General features: G+C 43.1%; 1 protein-coding gene across 1 annotated transcript in view; it reads left to right on the top strand.

Moving 5' to 3' along the window:
* The first annotated feature begins 1,833 nt into the window (after positions 1-1,833).
* CD53 (CD53 molecule) overlaps positions 1,834-22,021 on the top strand; it is a 51,977-nt gene continuing 31,789 nt past the window's right edge. The window contains exon 1 of the mRNA XM_075850740.1: positions 1,834-1,898. The gene's annotated coding sequence lies outside the window, so the exon portion shown is untranslated. The remainder of the gene's footprint in view (positions 1,899-22,021) is intronic.

Below are 22,021 nucleotides of genomic sequence, written 5' to 3'. Positions count from 1 at the left end.
CAAATTTTCATTCATTTCCAGTCCGTCTGTCTGTTTTTTATGGCCATGATAACAAAAACGGACGGATTTCATTTGTCAGGGTTTTTTGTCCCAACCCTTTGAAAACACCACAGGTTCCATGTAGATAGTGCCGCAATGCCCCTGTAGATAGTGCCACAGTGCCCACTGTAGATAGTGCCCACATAGATAGTGCCCAGATACTACCACAGTGGCCACATCGTGCCTCAGTGCCCACTGTAGATAGTGCCACAGTGCCCACTGTAGATAGTGCCACATTGTGCCGATGTGGATAGTGCCCACATATATGGTGCCAGTGCTCACATAAAAAAGTGCAAGGGCCCACATAGATAGTGCCACAGCGCAAATGTAGATAGTACCACTCACAGTGCCCATGTAGACAGTGCCGCAATGGCCATGTAGATAGTGCCACACCCCCTTGAAGATAGCACCACCCCTTGTAGATAGTGCTACCCCCCTGTAGTTAGCGCCATTGGGGCTCCCTCTAGGAGTGGAATCCCCAGCCAGAGCATTGGCCTCACTGTGGTCGGGGATTCCGCTCCAGGATGAGACCCAGACGTCACAGTCCATATATGGAGAGCAATGTCAGGGGCTTCCTCTAGGAGCGGAATCACCGGCCAGAGCGTCGGCAATGCTCTGGCTGAGGATTCCACTCCAAGAGTAGCCCCTAATGTCACTGTCCATATATGGATAGTGATGCTAGGGGCTTCTCCAGGAGTAGAATCGCCGGCCAGGGATTCTGCTCCTGGAGAAGCCCCTAACGTCACTATCCATATATAGACAATGACGTCAGGTGCTCCCTCTAGGAGCAGAATCCCAGGACAGAATGTCGGCTACGCTCTGGCCAGGGATTCCACTTCTGAAGGGAGCCCTTAATGTCTGTGCAGTGATGTCAGGGGCTCCCTCTAGGAGTGGAATCCCCAGCCAGAGCGTCAGCAATGCTCTCGCCGGGGATTTCGCTCATGGAGAAGCCCATGATGTCACTGTCCATATATAGGCAGTGACTTCAGGGACTCCCTCTAGGAGCGGAATCCCCGGCCAGAGCGTTGGCAACGCCCTGGCCGGGTATTCCGCTCTTGGACAGAGGCTCCCTCTAGGAGCGGAATCCCCGGCAATGCTCTGGCCAGGGATTACGCTCCTGGAGGGAGCCCCTGAAATCACTATCCATGTATGGACAGCGATGTTTGGGGCTTTGAGATGCCGGAGTACCCGGCCAGAGCGTTGGCAATGCCCTGGACGGGGATTCCGCTCCTGGAAGTGCCACTGACATCACTGTCTATATATGAACATTGATGTCAAGGGCTTTCCCAAGACAGGAGTCCCTGGCCAGAGAGCTTGCGTTGCTCTTGTGGGAACTCCATAATTGAAAGCCCGACATAATTGAACATTGAATTCAACTTTCTTTGCGTCCTAAGGACGCAGATACAGTTGAGACTAGGCCTTCCCACAGCTGCCCGGGACAGTGGGACACTGCCCGTAATTTGAGACAGTACCGATGAGTCCAGGACGGTTGGAAGGTATGAGAATATTCTAATTTTATTTTTTACATTTGAAGCCACTGGCAAGTGTATTTTAAGGGTCAGAAAAACCTGTTTATGTATTCCTTTTCATCTGAGTGAACTTGAAACTTCTATGTAGTTTCTGAATGCCTAGGTCTGAGAGCAGAGAGCAACAAGGACTGCTGCTTAATTTTTTTTTTTCAGTACAGTGATGCATGTCTATTGCTATCAGACTGTTAATGATCTTGTTTCTTCAATTATCCACTTCCTCTTAACACAGGAACTTTTAAGCTACTTACAGTTATCACACAGAGAAGATTTTGCAGCAGCACGAGAAGCAGCAGCTTACTGGACTTAACTCTTTTCTGAAGATTAAAAAAGGTAAGATTACTTCTTTATGATATACAGTACCTCTATACATGATTTATTGACGTGTGTGTGGGGGGGGGAGGGGTTGGTTAAAGGGTCTGCTTTTAATCCAGCAAATGTAATCTTCCATTGTATAGCTGTAGAAAATAGGCATTAAATACTTGTATAATAGTACAGACATTTCAACACATTTTGTACGTGAAAACGTATGTATATTAAATGTGTAGTAATGCAGTCTCCAAGACATTATTATACAAAAATATCAGTTAGGTTAGTAAAGATTTATTTGAAATACTGTAGATTTAGAATACATCTGGTAGAAGATAGCCCTAGTGAAGCATTGAACTCTTCCACCATCATGTACAATGAGCGTTAAACTGTAATGGGGAATGTAAAACAGATTGGGCAACGGTGTAAAAATAAAAGGGTTTCTGTTGTCATCGTGCTGTATGTGGGCTATGAAAGTCATAAGGGCGTCTACTCATACCCAATGTTATCATATCACTCTGACCTTATGCTCAATGTATTCAATGTTTAAAAAACAATCTAACTTTTCTAATAGATTCCCAAATATTATGCAGCAAAATGTTATATTGGTTTAGACAACACCATCATCATCACCATCAATATTTCCCATATTAACATTAAAATATACCTCCAGCTAAAAATGAAGACTTGACTTCTCCTGAATCTTTATGTATAGTAATTGAGTGCAGGGGCTTAGCTATAGGGGTGCAAAGGTAGCATTCACTGCTTTTATTAGAAGTTTATAGCTTATAGTTTAGCCGTGGATTTGTTGAATCATAATATGCGCCAGATTTAATAACTGGCGTGAGTCAGTTTTGTCGCATAGAATACTGGCCTAAAGCATACCACCAAATAGGTGAGGCACAGAAGGGAACGAAGTCTAACGTGCCAAATTTATCAAACAGCGTGCGCCTCATTAAAAAATGTGGTGCCTCTTCAGCTGAGCACCTTTTGCTTAAGGCTCTCTATCGTTAAATCATTAATAATAAATCTGACCCAGTGTTCTCAATTACTGACTGCAAACAAATATCTTAAAAAAGGAAGAATTAAAACAAAGTATTTTAGAAAGTTGTATAACTTTTCATTTATACAGTCATTAAAGAGGCTGTGTCACCAGTTTATAACTCCCCTATCTCCTACTTAATCTAATAGGCGCTTTAATGTAGATAAGAACCGTGGCTTTTATTTTTAAAAATAATAATTTTTAACCAAGTTATAATCATTTTTAGTACTATGCTAATTTGTTCTAAATGCCCAACTGGGCATGAATGAAGAGAAATGTATTACACTGATTGTCAGCGTCATACACTTTTCTTTACAACGCCCACTTGGTGAAAAATAAAAAAGACGCCCAGTTGGGCATTTAGAACAAATTAGCATAAAACTAAAAATGATCATATCTTGGTCAAAAATAAATGCTTATAAAAAAACTAAAAAAAAAACCTGTTGTTATCTACATTAAAGCGCCTATTAGATTATATAGGAGATAATACAGTTATAAACTGGTGACAGAGCCTCTTTAAGCTTTATTAACATAAAACTGGAAAACCCCTCTAAGTTTAAGGGAGCAGTTACTTTTCCATATGTCAGATATGGGTGTTGGATGTTTTTGTTTTTTTGACAGCTAGTACTTGGGCCTGGCTGTTTATCAAAATGAAGGGGCAGGCACCACATGGTTTAAACCTCTTCTGGTTGGGCCTTAGTGGTGATTCCAGGGAAGAAAAAAACTTTGAAGGGGAGGCACGAAAATGAGGAGCTTTCTTTGGCTGACGGAGAACACATTCTTATTAAGTCTCCCACCTCTGCTTTTGCCTCTCCCTACTTTACTGCAGGATTCTTCCACAGACCAGATTGTCAGTAAACAGCAGGCCTGGGCAAAAAATAGCAGCAAACATGTGGTGACCCAAGTTGTAAAAGTGTGCCATTCAGTGCCCCACACAGTATTAGAGCGTCCCTTTGTGTGGTACACATTAATAATGTCCCCACACAATAATAGTGCTTCACACACTTTCATAGTGCCCTTTTTGTGTATCACACAGTAACAGTGTCCCCCACACAGTCATGATTCCCCCATAATACTCCTTCACAGTAATAATTCCCCATTCATACACTTCACACAGTAAGGATGCCCCCTCAGAGTTATTATGCCCCCTTAGTGCCACCCACACAGCAAGTTTGTCCCTTAGTGCCCCCACATAGAAATTACGCAACCCTTTTTCCCCCCTCACATTAATAGTGCTCCCAGAGTAAGGATGCCCCCTTAGTGCCCCCTGACTAATTATGCACCTTTAGTGCCCCCACACAGGAAGTATGCCACCTTAATCTCCTCACATAGTAAGGATGCCCCCTTAGTGCCCTCATTTAATAAGGATGCCCCTTAGTGCCCTCACATAGTAATTATGCCCCCTTGGTGCCTTCCTCACAGTAATAATACCCACAGTGCCCTGTTCACAGTAGTGATGCCCCCTAGTGCCCGCCACACAGTAGTAATGCCTCCTTAGTGCTCCCTCACAGTAGTAATGGCTCTCCATAGTGCCCCTTAAAATAATTACAGTAATGCTCATCTACTATCATTCCCATGATGAAAAGACCACATCACTGTTCAGGCCTCTTCTGGTCTGTGCAGTCGGAGGCTCGGCGCAGGCAGGCACGATGACGTCACTGTATCGCCCCATCCTGGGCCGATGTCAGGAGTCAGTGAGTGGTATAGCAGGGAGCTGAAAGCCCCCTACTCCACCATTATATTAATTTGTATCTGTGTCCTGACAATGCAGATTCAATTAAAGGTGGCGCCAGACAGTCTGGGCCCCTGTGGGACTGCGGGCTTCATATGTTGCTAGTTATGCAACAATATGAAAAATCATTACATATAATCCACACTAATGTAACCCTCCATATAATAAACATCCAAACCAACCCGGATTCAGTAGGACAGGGATCCGTCAGCTCCCTGCTTCTGCCTTAGTTCAGAGCAGAGGAGCAGAGGGAGCTCCCCCGCATGCTGAGGACTCCCCGGGCACAGCGCTACTTTAAGCGATGTGCCTGGGGATGCACTTGACTTCACTGTCCATATATGGACAGTGACATCAGTGACTACTCCTAGAACCAAATCCCTGTTGCCGACGCTCTGGCTGGGGATTCCGCTCCTAGGTGGAACCCTTGAGGTCACTGTCCATATATGCACAGTGACACCAGGGGCTCATCCTGGAGCAGAATCTCCGGCCAGCTATGGGGGCATTATACGGTATGGGGGAAGCTATAGGGTCATTATACTATATGGGACAGCTGTGGGGGCATTATACTGTATGGTGGCCGCTAAGGGTGCATTATACTGTATGGTGGCAGCTATGGGGGCATTATACCGTATGGGGAAAGCTATAGGGGCATAATATTGTATGGGGCAGCTGTGGGGGCATTCTACAGTATAGGGCAGCTATAGGGCACTATACTGTATAAAGGCAGCTAGGGGGGTATTATACTGTATAGGGGTAGCTAGGGGGGCTCTCTACAGTATGGGGCAACTATAGGGCACTATACTTTATAAGGGCAGCTAGGGTGCATTATACTGTATGGGGGCAGCTATGTGGGTATTATGCTGTATGGGGTAGCTTTGGGAGCATTAAGCTGTAGGGGCAGCTATGGGGCATTATACTGTATGGGGTCATTATTCTATATGGGGCATCTGTATGGGCATTATACTGTATGGGGGCATTATACTGTATGGGGCCAGCTATGGGGGCATTATGCTGCATCGGGCAGCTATGGGGCATTATGCTGCATGGGAGAATTTGTTGGGGCATTATACTGCATGGGGGCATCTGTCTTGGCTTTATACTGTATGGGCGCATCTATGGAGGCATTATACTGTATGGTGGCAGCTATGGGGGCATTATACTGTATGGTGGCAGCTAGAAGGCATTATACAGTGTGGGGGCAGCTGTTTGGCATGATACTGTGTGGGCTGAACCGGGTGTGTATGGGCGAGGATTGGGTGGGATTAGAGGCATGGCTTAAAATAAAAATTGAAGTGACGCGCTACACATGCCGCATCCGTTGTCCCCCTTTGTAACACTCCAAAGTTGGGAGGTATGGAAACATGATAGCAACAGAAGGGGATCACAAGTCCATTGAATGGGGCTGGGCAGTAAAGATGGATAAGAGGAATGCCTTTTGAACGCACAGTATAGTTATTCGGCCTATAGGTACACTAATATAATGGTAATTTTTTTTACAAGGTCCATTCTCCATGTGAGAGGCTGAACCAAGTGACATTTTGGAGAGGGTGGTGAATATGTATGTAAACAGCGGTTATGCTTTAGCTATCAATACAGAAAAATTGTTGCCACTTTGCAATATTCCTCATGTTAAAATGACTCCCTGATTTATATCTTAAGTACCACAATTGCGTGGACAGTGGGTATTCATTCACACATATGTCCATACAGCAGAGTGTATGCAAAAGCTGATTTTATAACCTTTAGTGTATATATCCAGTCTATTGATGCTTCTGTATAGATGTATGTGTGAATGAATACCCTCTGTCTATGCATTCATGGTTCTTATGTTTCAAATTTGGGAAGTCTTTTTCTTTGAAAAAACGATTTATTAAATTTTTCAAAAATACAAATCACAACCGATAGGTCGACTTGAGCACAAGTCACAATAACAATTTTGAGCATTAATAGATCATTAGTGGTCATACAAAATTACTAACAGCAGAATATAGTAATACATTTCCAGGACATGAAGACTAAACTAAGTAAAATGCAAGCTATAAACTACAGGCTAGTATAGGACTGACACAAATATAAAAATAGAGCGAATGTAAAATAAAGGAGAAATTGACAAGGATACAAAAGGCTTCTAAGTGGGAGGAGGATCAGCCCAAAGATGCCTATGAGATGCATTCTCACAGAACTCAAACCATGGTTGCCAAAGAATCTTACATTTTTGATGGTTATACAACACGAAGTATGACAATTTCTCCATTCTAGCTAGTTGAGAAACGTTTGACAGCCAATGACTAATTGAAGGAGGTGTAGCCGAGGCCCGGTGTAATGGGATGAGGGATTTTTCCATACCCAGAAGGTTTAGAAAAAGGAGCTTGGGGAAACCCCTGGGGAGTGAAGGACCAACATTTAAAAATATTATATTTTTTGAGTAAGTGGGACCGAGTGATAACATATGTGAGACAGAAGAGATTGGATTTGCATCCAAAATGGCTTAATCTTATCATAATCTCACCAAATATGTCGGTAAGGGCCAGAAGCCTAATGGCATCGCCAACATAAGGGGCTACTGTAAGGGTAGATTTTATGGAGAACAGAGGTATCAGGGAGTCTTTTTAACATAGAGGATATTATACAGTTACAGTGATTTTACTATTCACTTAATTAAATACCATATCTAAAGGCATCATCCAGTTAGCCTTTTCCCGCACCATGACTAAATAGCACGTCATGGTGCGGGAAGTGATGTTTGGAGCGGGCTTATCCCTGAGTCCGCTCTGTATGCAGAGGGTGTCAGCTGTGTATTACAGCTGACACCCGGGACTAAAGACCAGGAACAGTGATCACGCTGTTGCTGGCCGTTTAACCCCTTAAATCAATCACGACCGCAGCATCTAAGATGTTAGAAAGAGGGGGCGCCCCCCTCTGAAAGCTCATCGTGCCCCCCCTGTGATACAATCAGTGGGTGCCGATGGTTGTCATGGCAGCCCAGGGGTCTAATGAAGGCCCCGAGGACTGCCTTTCTTCATCTCGTGTTAAGCCCTGCCTCTATCAGGGCTTAACAGGAGCCCTTTAAAAATGACAATATACAACAATATACTGCAATATTGGCATTGTTGCGTCCGTGAAAATTGGCATCGTTGCGTCCATTAAAGACCGACCTATTACAATATACCATTATTTAAACTGCGCGGTGTACGCCGTAAAAAAAATGTAAAATGCTGTAATCGCTGTTTTTTGGTCACTTCATTTGCCACAAAAAAAATGAAATAAAAAGTGATCAAAAAGTCTCATGTAGCCCAAAATAGTACCAATAGAAGTACAGCTCACCTCGCATAAAATAAGCCCTCACACCGCTCAATCGATGGAAAAATAAAAAAAATCATGTTTCTTCCTTGTAAAAGTAGTAAAACATATAAAAACTATATAAGTTTGGTATCGCCGTAATCACATTGACCAGTGGTATAAAGTTAACGTGCCATATTTACCGTAAAAAAAGTCGTAATAATGAAAGTCCCCAAAAGATTAAGGAATCACTGTTTTTCTCCTATTCCACCCCACAAATATTTTTTTCCCATTTTCCTAATACATTATTTGGTACAATAAATGGTACCGTGAAAAACTACAACTCGTCCTGCAAAAAACAAGTCCTCATATGGCTTTATTGACGGAAAAATACAAAAGTTATGGCTTTTAGAAGGTGGGGAAGAAAAAAATGAAAATAGTATTTATTTTATATTTTAAAACACTGCAGCTACAGTTAATTGGATTTTCCATCACAGATAGTGACGGCATATCGCTAGGATATTACATAACTTTCTGATCCTGAGGTGACAGTTTTCACACTATAGGAGCATTAGCTGTGCAGGGAGCTATAGCACAGCTCCATTCAAGGTAAATTAATATCAAAATTGCTGTGGTTGTATATAGGTCCCCTTTTTTGTTGGTCTAAAGTCTGCTAATGGTAGGAAATATGGAAATTTTTCACGGCAGCCTTTCTCACGGCAAAATGTAGGAATTCCCATAATAGTTGTTGAGAAACAATTTATAGAAAAATGGAGAACAGTCCGTCTTTGATGACATTTAGGAACATACATAAAGTGTGGTTTACAGAGAAACACCACAGACAGCTACTAATCTCTCTGACTGATACCCATTATTTTATGCATTTCTTCCCTGTGCACAAAAAGGAAATAGGCAGTTATAATAAGATCACAGGCGGCGAACCCTCGGCATGCAAGCAACAAGTGGCATGCATTGGAATATTCCTGGCAGGGCCTGGACAAGTTATTTTGGTGCTCTAGGCAGATTCTGCAAATTGCGCCCCCCCATCAGTAAGGGACAGGTGCATGCTACCACTAATAGCATTTAGTGGTTAACAGATGGCGTATTCTCTTTATTTCTGCATCCGGCCCAGACCATCATGACGACTTCTCCTGATAACTGGCCAGACCACAAAATGAATCAGACCCCAGACCAGACCCCTAAATTAATCAGACACCAGAGCAGACCCCCAAAATTAATTAGATCCCAGAATGTTCAGATCAGGGATTGGCCTTCTCTCTGCAAGTACTTCATAAGTATCAATGTTGATGTTAATTTTTGCCCAGGAACCTTTGAATTTGGCTACTAGGTTTTACTGCAGGCAAGAAACAATTATCCTAGCTATTATTTTGATACCAATTGAATCCTATAGGTTATCCCTTGTTACTTATGATAGTAAACTGCATTTTCTCAGATTGATAGATTAAAGCAAAAAATAAATTTTAGTAAATCAGCCATATATATATTGGTAAATTAAAAAAAAGGCCTAGAGATTATCATGAAAGTGCAGCTATGCCGAGGATAGAATGGTGGTAAATTGCTCAGCAGCTGGGCTAGGGAGAGGTGCTGGGTGGTAGATACTCACTGCTCCCCGGTCTTCTTCTGGTCGAAGCGCCTGTCTTTTTCAGGGTTGCAGTTTTATCTGTTTGGATAGATCTCCTGTTTTTGTCTAGTGGAATTCTAGTTTACATATAGGTATGAGAATATATTGCTTTTGGGGAGAACACAAGAGTCCAGGCCAGAAGAAAACCGGGGAGCAAGGAGCGGTGAGTTATGTCAGCCGTGCTCACTGCTCGGTCCTCCTGTACCAAAGTTTTTCTCTTCTTACTCAGGCTGATGGAAGTGCTCTTTGGTTGATTTGCACTTACATCAGTCTGCGTAGGGAGGCGCTCATAGAACAGCGTTGCGATAGATTCCTTTTTTATATATATATATATATATATATATATATACACGTGCCCCACTGCCTGCAGCGAAGAGTCGTCCTAGGTGGTTGCCTACCCTCGCATATTCCTCGTCCCCGTCCTGATTCCTGGCATGCCCGGATTTCAGAAACAGAAGTTTCTCTGCACGCCACTAATTGACTACCAGTGTTCACTGGCTGCTCTAATCCTGCTGCCACCGTCTGTCAAAGACTTCTACCCCTCAAGGTATTATTTCATTATCAATGGGGGTACTGTGTCTGACACGTTTATTGGGGGTTCTGTATAATTTATTTATTTATTCATATTTAGGCTACATGGCGACAGAAAAACACTGTCAAATTAGGTAAAATTTAGGATAAAATTGTATTGGAACGTTCATTAGACTTCATAGGAACTGATTGAAGTCAACAACTGTGATTTTACCATGATTGATTGTCATTGTTGTCAGCCTTCCTCAAGAGACTTTCCTAGAAAGATTTGCCACCCTTGAATTAAGGTTCTGCCACCATGACCGGTCTTTGCGATCACCATCAACTACCTGGTCTGAGACTTGTGACGACAAGCATTAATTATATAGTGGTATTATTTAGACATTGTATGGGCTTGTTATTAGATTACTTCCTATATGAAGCTATTATTTGGTCATCATGTGTTGGTATTATTTGAGCACTGTATGGTGGCATTTACTTAGAAAATGTGTGGTACTGCTAATTAGGCATTGTACAGTATACTATTTTTGCAGCTTTTGGTGGTGGTGGCATTGATTAGTATGGTTATTTAGACAACTGAATGGAAGTTTTATTTGGCAAACATATAACACTGTTATATTAGCACCATCCTGTATGATGCTGATAATTAGTAACTATATGTTATTACTTTACACTGTAAGTACCCCATATAGGAGAGGGGGCACCTACAGAAGGTACTACCTACAGTAAGGCGGTCCCTGCCTGCCACCTATTTTTTTCAAATACCTACTCCAGTATAATACTAAAATATTAATGACACGTTTATCTATGACAATCCTACATAGAAAATTCATAGTTTTTGTTTTGCACCTAGTCTTTCTGCAAGACTTGTATTATTAAAATGTCATGTCCTTAGAGGGGATGTCTCAACTTCCTTTATCAATATTCATGGTACAGTAGCTAAGAAAATCTAATTTTAAAATAAAACAAGGAACAGAAAAACAGTAGTTTCTTTAATACAAGCGAACACAGAATTTGACTTTAAGAACTTGTCCTGTGTGGGGATTTTTCTAGACATTGTAAATTTTACAATTTACATGTAATTTAAATATATGTGTATTTGAAATGTACTTTGGCAGTGAAATGTACATTCATTTTGCAATGCCTTATAAAGGATGGGAGGGCTGGCAGTCAAGTCATGTTTTGCTGAGAAGTATGAGATCTTCTGGCATTTCAGACTGCACAGGTGAACTAAGGATGGTCTTAGCCCCTAAGGAAAAAAGTCTGTAATTCCTCATTGCTCTTCTGCCACAAGTCTCACAATCCCGTGCAATGGGAATCCCATCGAATCCAGTCTCGGCGCCTCATAGGCTGCAGGACTAAGGAGGCTGTGGAGCTCCGCTCTTCGCAGGAACGGAGATAGGTGAGTATAAGTTTATTTTATTTGTTTGTGGGGCACTCGGGTACTATCTACAAGGGAGGGCTTTGTGGCACTATCTACAAGGGGAAGCGCTGTGTGGCACTATCTACTAAGGGGCTGTGTGGCACTATCTACAAGCGGAATTTGTGGCACTGTCTACAAGGGGGGAGTGCGGCACTATTTATAAAGGGGGTGTGTGGCACTATCTACAAGGGGATGTATAGCACTGTCTACAATGGAAGGGGACACTATCTACAGTGGTGTGTGTGTGTGTGTGTGTGTGTGTGTGTGTGTGTGTGTGGAATTATCTACAGGGGGCTGTGTATGCCACTATCCACAGGGAGGTAAGTGCCACTATGTACAGGGGACGTGTGGCCCTTTCTACAGGGGGTGTGTGACACTATCTACAGGGGGCAGTGTGTGGCACTATCTACAGGGGGCACTGTGGCACTATCTACATAGGATGTGTGAGGCACTATCTACAGGGGCAATGTGGGACACCATCAACAAGCGGCAATGAGTGTGGCACTATCTACGCTGGTTTTTTACGCTACGAGTAGTGGTCAGCACATATCTCCTAGCCCTTTTCTCTATTATAACTTGTAATATATAGGGCGCGGCTGGTGGATACGACCAATACTCACAGCGGTACGAAAATAACTTGGTTTGATGATGTTAGCAATGCAAATGTTTGGATATTTCCTGTCAATGTATGTATTTTTAGCACTAGTTGTTTTCGAAAATTCTATTCTTGTTAAAGTTATTATAAAAAGAAAAACAAAAAGAATAATAAGAAACAGGACAACCTGGCATACAATATAGCAGAACATGACATAGCGATATTGTGAATGTTTACTCCGAACATCATTTTACAGTGTACATGTATAATGGATCTCCATGACTTACTGATGCTGAGTTACAGACTTTATTAGAGTCTAGAGTTCTACAAGCTTCAGAGCTGAAATCGCACAGAATCTCTTGCTAGCTAAATATATGCACATTCGTAATTTAGATTCTGGAAATCATAGTCTTTACATCAGACACTATATAGTAATCTGACATAAAAATAACTAATATCTAAACTGCTAGGTAGATTTCACACACATTGTTAAGCTGAGGTTTTTTTTCCACTGCTTTTGCTTGTAAAGCTGATTGCACCACACAAGGGGAAAAGCAAAGGGAATCAAATACCATGTGAAGCAATCTATGCCCATTACTTATATTGGTAGGCAGCCATGTGTCCAATGAAGGACCCTAGGACTGTCTATGTATATATGCATACCCCTCAACTTTCAAGTATCACAAAGAGGGACAATTATTTTTACTTTGAAGCCACGCCTCTAATCCCACCTAATCCCCACCCATACACAATCGGTTAAGCCGACCAATTATCATGCTCCCATAGTGTCTCCCGCACAGTATAATACTAAATAGCTGCCCCCACACAGTATAATGCCCCCATAGCTGCCACCATACAGTATAATGCCCCATAGCTGCCACCATACAGTATACTGCCCCATAGATTCACCCATAAAGTATAAAGCAACAGAGATGCCCCCATGCAGTATAATGCCCATACAGATGCCCCATGCAGTATAATACCCAAATTCCCCCATACAGCATAATGCCCCCATAGCTGCCCTCCATACAGTATAATGCCCCCTTAGCTGCCCCTAGTGCCTGTGCCATTGTAGATAGTGACACAGTGCCCATGTAGATACTGTCCATGTACATAGTGCCACAGTGTCCCCTGTAGATAGTGCCCCTATATAGTGCCACAGTGTCTATGTATATAATGCCACACCCCCCTTGAAGATAGCACCCTCTGTAGATAGTGCCACACAGTTCCCCTCCCAGGTAGTATGACACAGTCCCCCTCCCAGGTAGTGCGATACAGCCCCCTCCCAGGTAGTGCCACACAGCCCCTCTCCCAGGTAGGGCCACAGAGCCCCCTCCTAGGTAGTGCCACAGAGCCCCTCCCCCTGTAGATAGCGCCATTGGGAATCCCTCTAGGAGCGGAATCCCCAGGCAGAGCATAGGCCAGGGATTCCGCTCCTAGAGGGAAGCCATGGTCCCACTGTCCATATATGGACAGTGATGTCAGTGGCAACACCTTTATCCCCGGGGATTCCGCTCCAGGAGGAGCCGCTGACGTCAATGTCCATATATGGATAGTGACCTCAGGGGTTTCCTCTAGGAGCGGAATCCCTGGCCAGATCATCAGCAACAGGGATTCTGCTCAAGGAGTAGCCACTAATTCTGAAGCAGGGAACCAGGGAGTCTGTGTGGTATCATCTACAGGAAACAGTGTTTGGCAATATCAACAGGGAGCAGTGTGTGGCAATATCTACAGGGAGAAGTGTTTGGCAATATCTAAAGGGAGCATTGTGTGGCAATATCTACTGCAGTTTGGAACACCATCTACAAGTAGCACTGAGTGCGGCACTATCTACGCTGGTTTTTAACCCCATCCCGACATCCGCCGTATATATACGGCGCTGTCGGGAGGTGCTTCCCGCAAAGCGCCGTATATGTACGGCGCAGTGATGATGCGGGCTCAGAAGCAGAGCCCGCACCATCACCGCGGGATGACAGCTGTATTATACAGCTGGCACCCTCCTGTAACTGCCAGGACCGGAGCTATTCTCCGATCCGGCAGATTAACCCCTCAGATGCTGCGCTCATGAGAGGTTTTCACCCGATCGGCAACCCAGTGATGCAAAACGGACAGCGCTAATACACTGCACTACGTATGAAGTGCAGTGTATTAGAGTAGCGATCGGGGCATCAGGCCCTCATGTCCCCTAGTGGGACAAGTCAAAAAAGTAAAAAAAAGTTAATAAAAATGTGGTAAAACAATAAAAACACAGACATTTCAAATAAAAATAAAAATAAACTGACTTTTTTCCCATTGTAGGTCTTTTATTATGGGAAAAACCGTAAAAATTAAAAAAACTATACATAATTGGTATCGCCGCGTCTGTAACGACCCAAACTACAAAACTATTATGTAATTTATCCCGCACGGTGAACGCAGTAAAAAAAAAAACATGAAAAACAGCGCCAGAATCTTTGTTTTTAGGTCACATCTCCTGCCAAAAAATGCTATAAAACGTGATCAAAAAGTCACATTTACTCCAAAATAGTACTAATAAAAACGACAATCCGTCCCGCAAAAAATAATCCCTGACACCGTTTCGTGCACGCAAAAATAAAAAAGTTATGGGTCTTAGAATATGGCGACACAGAAAACAAATGATTTTATAAAAAAAGTGATTTTATTGTGCAAAAGCCGCAATACATAAAAAAAACTATACATAATTGGTATCGCCGCGTACGTAACGACCCAAACTACAGAACTATTATGTAATTTATCCCGCACGGTGAACGGCGTAAAAAAAAACCATGAAAAACTACGCCAGAATCTTTGTTTTTAGGTCACATCTCCTTCCAAAAAATGCTAGAAAAAGTGATCAAAAAGTCACATTTACTCCAAAATAGTACTAATAAAAAATGACAATCCGTGCCGCAAAAAATAATCCCTGACACCGCTTTGTGCACGCAAAAATAATAAAGTTATGGGTCTTAGAATGTCGACACAGAAAACAAATGATTTTATAAAAAAAGTGATTTTATTGTGCAAAAGCAGCAATACATAAAAAAAAACTATATAAATTTGGTATCGCCGTAATTGTATCGACCCGCAGAATAAAGCTAACATGTAATTTAGGGCGCACTGTGGATGCCGATAAAAAAAACAATAAAAAACTATTCCAGAATTGCTTGTTTTTGGTAATTTCCTTTACCAAAAAATGAAATAAAAAGTGATCAAAAAGTCGTATGTGTTCTAAAATGGTACCAATAAAATCTACAGCCCGTCTCGCAAAAAACAAGCCCGCACACCGCTCAATCAACTGAAAAACAAAAAAGTTATGACACTAGTAATGCGATGATGAAAAACATCTCAATGCCCAGGCCGGAGGGGAACATTCCTTCAGTTTCAGGGCCCTAGTATTTAGGAACTAGAAAAGGGAAGGGACATGGCACATCCGCTGGAAGCGAGGGTGCCCGTATTATACCAGCGCAAAACTTTCCCAGTAATATTTCCCAAACTACGAAGTAGAAAAAGTCCCCAAAAGGTGCAGAGCGTTACAGAAGGGGGATAAGAAAGAAAACCGTTTATCAGTGTGACACCAGCCTGTGCATAACGGATTGCTTCACAGCATAACACACACCTATGGAAAATTGTATTATTTACCCCATTATTATACCCTCTTATTATGCCCTGATGTACTCCGCACAGATTACATATACTCTGATGTACTCCGCACAGATTACATATGCCCCCACATTATAAACGGAAATACCAGCAAAACCCCAAACAGAACTATTACCAAGCAAAATCCATGCTCAAAATGGCAGTCTTTACCTTCTTAGCCCTACAGTGTGCCCAAACAGCAATTTCTGTCCACAAGTAAGGCATTACCATACCCGGGAGAACCCGCTTAACAATTTATGGGGTAAGATTCTCTAGGGGCACAACATATTGTGCGGTGAATGGGCAGATCAGTGGAGAAATTGCAATTTTCACTTTGTACAATCCACTGCGTATTCATTTCTGAAAAACACCTGTGGAGTCTAAATTCTCACTACATCCCTTGATAAATGCCTTTAGGGGTGTAGTTTCTAAAACGGGGTCACTTTTGTTTGGTACATCAGGGGTTTTGCAAATGCAACATGGCGTCCGCAAACCATTCCAGCAAAATCTACGCTCCAAAAGATAAATGCCGCTCCTTTTCTTCTGAATGCTCCCATATATGTAAACAGCTGATTATAACCACATATGGGGTGTTACCGTACTCGGGAGAAATTACTTTACAAATGTTGGGGTGCTTTTTCTTCTCTATTCCTTGTAAAAATGAAAAATGTGTATCTAAAACTACATCTTGTTGGAAATAAAAATTATTTTTCATTTTCATGGCTTAATTCTAATTAATTCAGCAAAAAACCTTTGGGATCAAAATTTTCACTATACCCCTAGATGATTCCTCAGGGGGTGCAGTTTCCCAAATGGAGTCACTTTTGGGGTGTTTCGACTGTACTAGTACTACAGGGGCTCAGCAAATATGACATGACACCCAGAAACCATTCCAAAATCCAAATGGTGCTCCTTCCGTGTGTCCAAACAGATGTTTGTGACCACATGCGGGGTATTGTTTTACTCGGGAGAAGTTGCTTTACAAATGTTGCGGTGCTTTTTCTCCTTCAGTCCTTGTGGAAATGAAAAAAAAATACCTAAACCTACATTTCCCGCAACAGAAAGCCAAGTCTTGCGACTTTTGCGGTGTATTCCAGCAATTACGCCACAAAAATCGCAACAACGGAAAAAGAAAACAAAAAATATGCTTACCTAGAAGTCTGTGTTTCTTCTTCCAGTCCAGCCTCCTGCGATGACACAATCACAGGCTGCAGTGGTCACATGGGCTGCAGCGTCATCCAGGGAGGCCGGATCTGACTGCACAGAAGGGACGTGTCGCCATCACAATGGCCTAGGTAAGTATGAGCGTTTTTTACTGCTGCTTTTCGCAGTGGAAAATCCGTCTGACAAAACGCACCACAATGTGGTGCGGTTTTTCGGACAGAATGTACAGTGGGTTCCAGGTCGGATACTGTGTGCAGTTTTTAGGCAGCGTATCCATCCCGTGAGAACCCGGCCTTAAAGAGATTATCCGGAAAACACCCAAAAATGTAAAAACCCCACAAATATGTCTAAACACATTTATACACTACTACAGCTTCTCTGCCTGGACAAAATTACATTTCCCCTTTACCAACTGCTTCCTGATGTAACACTGTACCCACTCACAAAACTTTCGGGTACTAGGCAGGACTAGCAGTTTCAGCGCGCTCTGAAATCTACAGTTCCGGTCAGCGTCGGAATGGGGTTACTTGGGCCCACCAGGGGAGATTATTCTGAGGGCCCACCCTCCATATATGTATAACATGTGCATGTCCATTTTTTATTTCATCATAGCCTTTGTTGTTATCATTGTACACAGGACATATTATCAAAAAGGTCTATAAAGTAATTTGTGAATCATCTCCTAAGAAATAGACCCTAGTCGAAAGTGATTGGCTCCAAATGGTTTATCTTCTGTTTGAACTTTAAGGCCCATTATTGTGTTAGAGCCTGGGCTCACTGGAGGATCCCCTGGTTCTCTGGTGGGCCAGTCTGACCCTGGTTCCCTTCATGCCCTTCTTTCCCCAAGGATCCCGTATCCCCGCCTCATTAGATGTTACAATGTGCATGCGCCGGTAAAAGCCAGTCCGAGGCAGTGCTGAGGAATAAGGGGGCCGGATTACTACTTCTGCATCGTCACAGTGCTAGCCCCCTAGAAGTGACAAACTTTGAGGACACGCCAACACAATGGGAAAGGGAGACCGATATCGGTCACATGGGTATGTGTCAGCGTGTCATCAAAGCATAAAGAACTACAAGTCTTCCAGGGACACGTGACTGTGTTCCCAAACGGGGAATCGGCGCAATACTGGTACTACCTGTATATTAGTGTCTCTATTTTATGCGTTTATATCATTGAGATCGTTTTCTGTGGCTGGATAACCCCTTTAAGGCCAAAGATGGCCCGATCTTTATGGACAAAAGCAATAGACATTAACCTTATGACTAATTCCGAGTCTAGTGCTATAATTATGGCGATAATTTAATCCAAGGCATTTATACGATTTACCTTGTGGATTTGGGAGGATTTTTTTTTCTGTGAGGCAGAATAAACCATAAATGCCGAGAGAGTTCCAGGGGCGGGGCATCATGGATAGCCGCTTTTAGATTGAGCTCCCTCGTGGCCTGCTGATTCCACGGTGTATCACCGCCATCACGCTTCCCACCCGGGCATCGGCACCTCTCCGGACTACAGAGAGATAGGTGCATCGCAGGAGCTCGACATTTCTTACCTCCTTGGGCGGTGTAATGCTGAAACTGACCCAGTCACTGCTGCTGCCGCCGCCATCTTGGGGGACACACGCGGGCTGACGAGAACGCCGGGGCCTGCGATGCAGAGGTGAGGGGAAGTCTCCATCCTACCCCCCAGGACACGCATACTTACTGGCTAGTGGATGTCCTCTGCCCTGCTCCCCGTTACAGACATATCGCTGCATATCAGACGGCCACAGACACAGCCTGGGCCTGCACTCCCAGCGTGACGCTTAACTCGAAATGTGGGGGACAACAGACCTCACTCGGTGATCGCCAAATACTTTCACTGGGCGATAAAGAAGAAAGTCCTAAGGGCCTACAGACAACAGAGGGACCTACTCATTCATGACTCTAAGATCCTTATCTTCCAGGACTACTCGGCATTGGTCGCTCAGAAACGCAAAGCTTTTGCCCCAATCTGCAGTATACTGTATGACAGGAACACTCGGTTCCAACTCCTGTTCTCAGCCAACTTGAAGGTGCAGGATGGTGACCATGCACTCATCTTTGAGGATCCTGCCCAGGCCAGAAGACGACTTAGTCTGGAAGAAAATGGTGCAGAGTGACGCAGACCTCTGAAAGGGGAATGCTCGCACATTTGGCATGTGGACATGTGCTTACTATTCATATAGTTTACAATTGTTGCTTATAGTTGTTCTATCTCTTTGATGGCAAATATGTTGTTACCCAAACCCGGGTTCGTCAACAATGTTGTTTACATGTTTATTTTGTATTTACCATTCTCGCTTGTGCTAAACTCCTTTCTCTTGCAGACGACTGAGGGCATGGTTCTCGCCGCTACACACACCACTGGGATTAGGTTGGGCACGCGGCTTGAGGGGACCGCGGGGTGCAGCCGGATGTTTCGTAATCTGACCTGGATCCAGCTGCGTGACACCGGATGAGTACCAAAAATATGCACCTTCCTGACACATATCACACTTCTCCCCATATCCGATTCCTCTCCTGGAATGTGGATGGCCTAAACACGCCCTTGAAGAGGAAGAAGGTGATCGATCACCTTAAACGGCTCTCACCCGATATTCTCTTTTTTCAGGAGACTCATTGGAGATCGGACACACAGAGCAGATTGATGGCCCCTTGGTTATTTGATTGCTATTCAGCTTCGCATTCTTCCTCTTCGAGGGGGTGGCGATACTTTTTAAAAAGGGCTTGCGGTACGCACTGGAAAGTTTATTTCCACATAGATTATTTTCTGATATCAACGTCTTTGTTTGACTCCCATTGTTCCTCCCGGATTTACCCCATCACCATATCGGATCATGCCCCGATTACTATGACACTATCAATCTCACACTCCTCACCAAAGACTAGAATATGGCGGTTTCCCGCTTACTTGGCAGAATCCGAGGAATTCAAACAATATCTCTACCTGCATTGGGGCAACTATCTAGATGATAACTCCCACCCATATGGAAAACATACCGCTCTTGTGGGCCAAAGAACCTACATAGATGATTCTACCCCACTCAATCAACAGATTTACCAACTGCAAAACATTTGTTAGACACTTTTATCCATACAGAATCACATTGGCAGGTTAAATCCATGGATAACAGATTTTACAGATGGGGGAATAAAACCGGTAAACTACTGGCGACACTTGCAAAACAAAAGCATCCCTATAAGCCTATTTTGTCCTTACGTAATCCCCTCACAGGACTTGTCTCTACTGACCCAATAGAAATAGCAAATATTTTTACTGATTATTATGAGGATCTTTATTTGGAAGCCCCGGCCTTTCCCCCAGACATTAACTCCTTTCTGGATACGGTTGAATTGCCCTCCCTCTCTGTAGAGCAACAAGCTTTATTGAATTCAAAAATACAGGAGGAAGAGGTGAGACAAGCTATTTCGACAGCCTCAATTGGGAAAACTCTGGGTCCAGATGGATTTTCATCAGAATATTATAAAATCTTGGCACCTCAGCTGGTCCCCATTCTGACCAATTTATACAATAAAGCGTTTTTGCATTCTATGCCCATTGACCGTTTCACGGAATCGCGCACAGTGCTTTTACCCAAACCACACAAAGATCTTTCCCTGACTTAATCATACCGTCCTATCTCATTGCTTAACCACGACTACAAGCTGCTGGCCAGAATACTGGCGCATAGGTTGCAATGCTTCCTTCCTGATCTTTTGTCTGATGCTCAAATGGGTTTTACTCGAGGTAGGACTTGTATAAAAAATATCAGATCTGCAACAGCCACTATGGTCTTGGCGCAGTATTTCGCGCAACCGGTGACTATGTTGATGCATCTTGACGCTGAGAAAGCGTTTGATATGGTGGCATGGCCGTTTTTAGATGAGGTGCTGGTCCGTACGGGGTTGGGTTCTATTTTTACCTGATTTATCCAGTCCCTTCGCGTTGGGGCAGCGACCTGTGTGGCGGTCAATGGGCATAACTCTACCCCAATAGACATTTTTAGAGGTACCAAGCAGGGATGCACCCTCTCCCCCTTCTGTTTAATCTCTCCATAGACCCCTTACTACGTCACCTTTCCAAGACCTCAACTTTTCAGGGCCTTACTATGCGAGACCTAGAGCTAAAAGTAGCCGCTTTTGCGGATGATATCCTGTTGGTACTTATGGATCCTAAGCAGACACTAACTCCCCTTCTTGAAGAACTAGACCGGGTGGGCCGATAATCGGGAAATTATCTTAATTTCTTAATGCCGAAGGACGGATATATCCATCCTCTGCAGCTTCTAGTTCATGCAGGAGGACGGATATATCCGTCCTGCACTTAAACTGTCACCGTGTGTGTTTACACGGTGACAAGTCCCTGGCAACAGCTGTCATAGACAGCTGAGTATCACAGGGAGCCGTCGAGGGACCAATGACAGTGGTCCCCGTACAATGATCGCTGTGATTGGTCAGTCAAATCTAACTGACTAATCGCAGCATGCAAAGGCCGTGAGGCAGGGCAAACAGCTCCGTTCTCCTCATTCCTGTCAGATCGTTGAGGAGAATGGAGCTGTGTGCTTTGGTCTCCTGCAAATAGTGAAAAAAAGAGATACTGATCACCCTCTGTACCCCAGTACCGCATTCACCCCCTCCCCCGCACATTTGTTCTATATTATAGTTTCAAATTTCAATGTATATATATATACATACAGTATATATATATATATATATATATGTATATATATATATATATATATATAAAAAAAAAGTGTTTTTTAAAAATCTATATATATATATATATATATATATATAAATATATACAGTGTGTATATATATATATATATATATATATATATATATATATATATATATAGTTTGGCGTTTAATTAGCGTTGGGCATTAGGTAGTGTAAGTTAGGTGTAGGGCGTTAGTTAGGGAGGCAATTAGTTAGACATAGCTAGTTAGGGCTAGTGTTAGGGAACATTTATCAGCGTTAGGTTTATAGAGTTCGTGTAATAGGGACGTTTTAGCGTTTTATACATTAAAAAAAAAAATCCCCCCAAAAAATATAGTGTAGCATTTAGTTTGGGTTTAGTA

Source organism: Rhinoderma darwinii, chromosome 2, assembly GCF_050947455.1.
Source record: "Rhinoderma darwinii isolate aRhiDar2 chromosome 2, aRhiDar2.hap1, whole genome shotgun sequence".
NCBI classification, from domain to species: domain Eukaryota; kingdom Metazoa; phylum Chordata; class Amphibia; order Anura; family Rhinodermatidae; genus Rhinoderma; species Rhinoderma darwinii.
The sequence above is the reverse complement of the archived record's forward strand: the minus strand, read 5'-3'. Positions and strand labels throughout refer to the sequence as shown.